Source organism: Trichosurus vulpecula, chromosome 7 (genome assembly GCF_011100635.1).
Source record: "Trichosurus vulpecula isolate mTriVul1 chromosome 7, mTriVul1.pri, whole genome shotgun sequence".
Lineage (NCBI taxonomy): Eukaryota > Metazoa > Chordata > Mammalia > Diprotodontia > Phalangeridae > Trichosurus > Trichosurus vulpecula.
In genome coordinates this window covers 122,546,818-122,552,817 of record NC_050579.1, presented here as the reverse complement: position 1 = coordinate 122,552,817, position 6,000 = coordinate 122,546,818, and positions in this window count along the sequence as shown.

Sequence of the window (6,000 nt, the reverse complement as noted above, 5' to 3'; positions counted from 1 at the left end):
AAAGAGGTACATAATCTTACCAAAGAAAATAATTCCTTAAGAATTAGAATTGGGCAAGTGGAAGCTAATGACTCCACGAGACATCAAGGACTAAAAAAGCATCAAAAGAATGACAAAATAAAAGAAAATGTGAAATATTGCATCAGAAAAACAACTGACCTGCAAAAGAGATTGAGGAGAGATAATTTAAAAATTACAGGACAAAAGCCATGATCAAAGAAAGAGCCCAGATATCATATTTCAAGAAATTATCCAGAACAACTGCCTTGATATCTTAGATCCAAAGCCAAATCTTAGATCTAAAATAGAAAGGGAAAGAATTCACTTGTATGTGAACTTGTTTCGCCTAATACAGACCTTCACAACTTGTATACTTCTTCAGGCTGCAGATAGGTTAGACTAAAGACAGACTGACACTAGTTGCTCGCCTCGGATCACATGACAAAAATATGCTGTCTTTGATGGATGCAGATGGACACCAAGGATGTCTGGTCCACTATCTCCCACATTGCAGGTGAACTCAAACAATGAACATTTCTTAGTCACAGGAGGGAAGGAGGGAATTGTTGCTAGCCCCTCGTTCCCAATTTCTAACCAATCATATTGTCACCTACGCCTCAGCTCTGTAACAAATCATGTTGATTTCATCATTCATGATATCGAGCTCTTGTAATCAATCATAATTTGTTCCCCACCAATAAAATCCTGTTCTTTGTTCTGTGATCCCCAAAGAGAACTATCTTCTTTATTCGAGATCTCTGCTTTGCCAAGGAAGCTGAGATCTTGTTTATTGGTAAATTTGTGCTTTACTAATAAATTAATCATAGTAGAAACTTTTTCCCAAAGTTTATCTTATTTTAACTGTTACATCTGGACTTCTAATCCATTCCCCTTTTCATTCTACTGCGTTACCCATTCACCATCCAGAAGAAAAGAGGTCAGAGCAATCTGTAAACCTGGAGTTTTTACCACATAGTCATGTCATTCATTAAGATTTTAAATAAAGCCCATTTCACATAAATGCTACAGTCTCTCCATCTTTCTGGGGAAAGTGTCCGTGTAGCTTGGCCTTTTGTTCCATCTAGCAGCTAGCTAATTCAGGTTCCTGTTCACAAGGAAGTTGTACCACCCATCCTGCTTGGGAACCATGTCCAAGAATTTTGGAAAGCCTGGCTGTAGCATAGTCTGTGGTTTTTTATTACCCACAGCCCATAGAGAGCTCTAATAGATTAGTCAGACAGAATTCCCCTTATGAAGACTTTTAGTCCACTCATAATGTGCTCCTCTGCACAGCCCTGAATACTGACGTATATTCTTAGGATAAAGACCTGTGTGATGCTTCCACTGCTGCTGGCTAAGCCTTGAAAGAAGGCCACTGCAGCTGGATGCAGTATTCTACACGCTGCTGACCTCGTGAGCTGCTCATTTCTGTTTATTTCGGAAAATCCATCTCATTGTGCTCCTCTAATTGAAAACATGTGCCCATGAAAATAAAAATTTCCTCTTCAAGTTAAAAACAGTTTTCATTCTCCTCAGTTACGAAATAAAGTTATTATTATATGGTATAGCAGTGCCCTAAGACATTCTTTTAGCCCATACCTAATGGATTATAGATTCAAGAGGCTGCATGGATGAATCTTCCCATGGAATGTTGTCTGACACTCTCTCATGGCATTCCAGATCATAGGACCATTCTACTGGAAGGGACCACAGAGGCCGTCTAGTCCAACCTTTCATTTCACAGAAGACCAGGAAGTTAAACTTTGGGTTTTTTTGGAGGGGAGAAGGCAGGGCAATTGGGATTAAGTGACTTGCCCAAGGTCACACAGGTAGTAAGTGTGTCAAGTGTCTGAGGCCAGATTTGAACTCAGATCCTCCTGACTCAGGGCTGGTGCTCTACTTACTGGGCCACTACCCAAGGTCATATAGCTAATGCTAGCTAGAGACAAGATTTGAATCCAGGTCCTCTTTTCATCTTTTTTTTTCTACCTTGTATTATCTATTTATCTTATCCAAGATTGGAATCTGGATTCAAACACAGGTTTGTGGACTCCTAATTCAGATGGATGAACGGTTTTAAAAAACATGATACAGAACACATGACAAAAACATCTTTGTCAAGGCTGCCAAAACCAACATTTCCATCCGGGAATGATGTAGTGGAAAGAGCCTAAGACCATAAGTAAGGAGACCTGAGCTCTTTTCCTAGTTCTGACATTAGCTTGCTATTGGACCCTTGGCAAATCCCGTAACCCCCCTGAGATTCAGTTTCCTTATGTGTAAAATTAAGAAGAGTAGCAATTGCACTGCCGGCATTGCAAGGCTTGTGAGTACTCTATGCAATTCAACTAGATAAGCAATTCACAAGCGTATTGCATTCCAGGCACTGGACTAGGCACGGGGGTTAAAAAAAAAAGAAAGTTATCCTTGTTATGAGAGAAATATCTCTTCTTTAAGTTCATGTAGTGGTGGATAAGACCACCAGGCTTAGAGTCAGGAAGACTCATCTCCCTGAATACAAATCCAACCTCAGACACTAGCTGCATGACCCGGGGCATCATTTAACCCTGTTTGCCTCAGTTTCCTCATCTGTAAAATGGGTTTGAGAAGGAAATAGCAAACCACTCCAGTATCTCTGCCAAGAAAACCCTAAAAGATGTCACAAAGAGTCAAATATGGAAATGACTAAACAACAAAAGTAGGTTACTACTGATTTTATAAGTCTATCACTAAAAAATGAACAAATAAATAAATATAGGAGCCAGTTTTATGAAAAAATAACAAATTAGATAAACCACTGGTTAATTTGATATAAAAAAGAAGAAAGCCAAATTACCAGTATCAAAAATAAAAAGGGGAATGTAACACTAATGAAGATGAAAGTAACGCAATTACTAGGAGCTATTTTGCCCAACTATATGCCATCAGATCTGACAACCTAAGTGAAATGAATGAATATTTACAAAAATATCAATTTCTCAGATTGAGGAAATTCCTCAGAAGAGGAAATAGAATTCTTAAATAACCCTCTCTTAGAAAAAGAAATTCAACAAGCCATAAATGAGCTCCCTAAGAAAAGATTCCCAGAGCCAGATGGATTCATAAGTGAATTCTACCAAATATTAAAAAAAACAATTAATTCTAATACTATAGAAACTATTTGGAAAAATAGACAAAACAAAAGTGAGTCCTACCAGATTCCTTTTATGACACAAATATGGATAGACCAATTTTATTGTTGAATATTGATGCAAAGAATTTAAACAAAATATTAGCAAGGAGATTAGAGCAATTTATCACTAAGATCATACGTTATGAGCAGATGGAATTTATATCAGGAATGTAGGGCTGGCTGAATATTAGGAAAACTATCAGCATATATGACCGTGTCAATAACCAAAACAACAAAAATCATGATTATTTCAATAGGTGCAGAAAAATCTTTTGACAAAATACAACACTCATTCCTATTAAAAATGCCAGAAAGCATAGGAATAAATAGAACTTTCCTAAAAGTGATGAGTAGTATTTATCTAAAACCACCAGCAAGCATGATCTATAATGGGGATAAGCTAGAAACCTTTCCTGTAACATCAGGGGTCAAGGATGGTTGCCCACTATCACCACTGTTATTCAATATTGTGCTAGAAATGCCAGCTATAGCAATAAAAGAAGAAAAAGAAATTGAAAGAATTAGAATAGGCAATGAGGAAACAAAAATATCACTTTTTTGCAGATAATATGATGAGAATTCCAGAAAATAAACTGAAAAATTAGTTGAAATGATGAACAATTTTAGCAAATTTACAGGATATAAAATAAAGCCACATAAATGATCAGCATTTCTATATATTACCAACAAAGTCCAACAGGAAGATATAGAAAGAGAAATTCCATTTAAGATAACTGCAAATAATATAAAACACTTGGAACTCTACCTGCCAAGGCAAACCCGAGAATTATATGAACACAATTACAAAACACTTTTCACGTGAATAAAGAGATGTAAACAATTGGATAAATATTAATTGCTCATGGGTGGGCTGAGCTAATATAGTTAAAATGGCAACTCTATCTAAATAAATCTACTTGTTCAGTGCCATACCAATCAAACTACCAAAGATTATTTTATATTATTTTATAGAAAAAAATACAATTCATCTAGAAGAAGAAACAAAAGGTCAAGAATATAAAGGAAATTGTTGGGAGAAAAATGTGAAGGAAGGTGGCCTAGGAATACTAGATCTCAAACTGTGTTACAAAGTGGTAATCATGAAAAGTCTTGCATTGACTAAGAAATAGAGTAGTGGATTAGAATACACATTAACCAATACACAATAATAAATGACTATAATAATCTCTCTGAGCCTTATATAATTCAAACATGAAGACAAGTGCTGGGAGCTGAAGGAATTGTATTACTCCTCTTCCCTCAAGGACTGGATGGAATGACCTTTCTCTTCTTCCTGGAAGGAAGTTTGCTGCTGTTTGTCCTTCATTCTCCAAGAGGACCATGACATCAGGGAGGTGATGCCATGACATGCAAGTGAATTGGATTTAAGTGAGGAAGGGCTGTGCCAAGTCACCAGCCTCACTTTTACCTCCAGAGCCATCTGGGTCCAGTGGCCAGATATCAGTCAGGACAACTGGAGATGGCCCAGGATGCAGTGGGGACCTTGGTCTTTTCAAGCTAAGGTCTTTAATAGGTAGTACTCTATGAAACAATGTTTCTCCTCTTCTCAAAGAAGGCAGACAACTAGGCAGGAGACCTGACTAGATTGAATAGCATTTCTTTACTTGTGCCAAAGGCAGGAGACTGGTGCCAGTAGAATGGCATTCCTCCTCTTCCTAATTGAGGTTAATATAAATTTTCTCATATGTTAAGTGTAGAGTATAGATCCAGCTAAGTATTTAAGTGTTGATATCTACTTAAAAGGATAAAAAAATCATATTATATAATTTATGTATCCATATATTTTAGGCTTTTAAAAACTGTGGATATATGTGAAATATGCATTTTTCTACCCTCTTCTACCACTTTTAAAGGGGTGTGTGTGTGTGTGTGTGTGCACGTGTTTGTGTATCTCCATTTTTGTCATCTATGCCATAATGATACCTAGATGGAGGAGTATCAAAGGACCTATTGTCATTAAAACTAAAGCAGGCATAGAAATCAGGAATCACCTGCTATGAAGCAGGTCCACCAATGAGGCTCTAGTTCTTTGCCAAGAAGTTTTGGAGACTTCAACATTGGCATTTTTGCATGAAGGCTCATTACAGGGGTTCTCTAGAATTTATCAATCGTGAGACCAGCCTAGAGAAAATGAAATCCTTAGCAAGATAACTGATTAGCTGTAGAAAGGATTCTGACCTCTAAAACCTCCCCAGCACTGAACCTAAGGAAAGTTTGGCCCTTTGCTTCCACTCCACTCCCAGCATGCATACTTTAGGAACAGTTAGATAACAGATCTGCATATCACAGAAGGATAGAAGCTTAGAATTGAGTATTACAGAGATAAAGGCTATATACCTGAACAAGAATCCTATTTATAACAATTGATCATTTAGCCTCTGCTTGAAGATCTCCAGAGATGGGGAATCCTGCTGTCTCCTGGGATTGTCCTTTCCATTTTTGGTCATTAGATAGAGCATTTATTAAGCACTTATTTTTGTGTCAGCTAGGACATGGTATAAGACACCTAGGTGACACAGAAGGTAGAATGCTGGACTTGGAGTCAGGAAGACCTGAGTTCAAATCCAGCCTTAAATATCTAGCAGCTATGTGATCCTGGAAGTCACTTAATCTCTATCTGTCTCTGTTTCCTTAACTGGAAAATATGGATAAAATAGTACCTATCTCCTGGGGTTGTTGCAAGGATCAAAGTAATTACTATTTGTGAAGTTCTTTTCAGACTTTAAAGTGCTATGTAAATGCTAGCTAGCTGGCTAGCAAGGCACTGTGCTAAGTGCTGGGAATGTAAAGTGAAGAAGACAATCCCT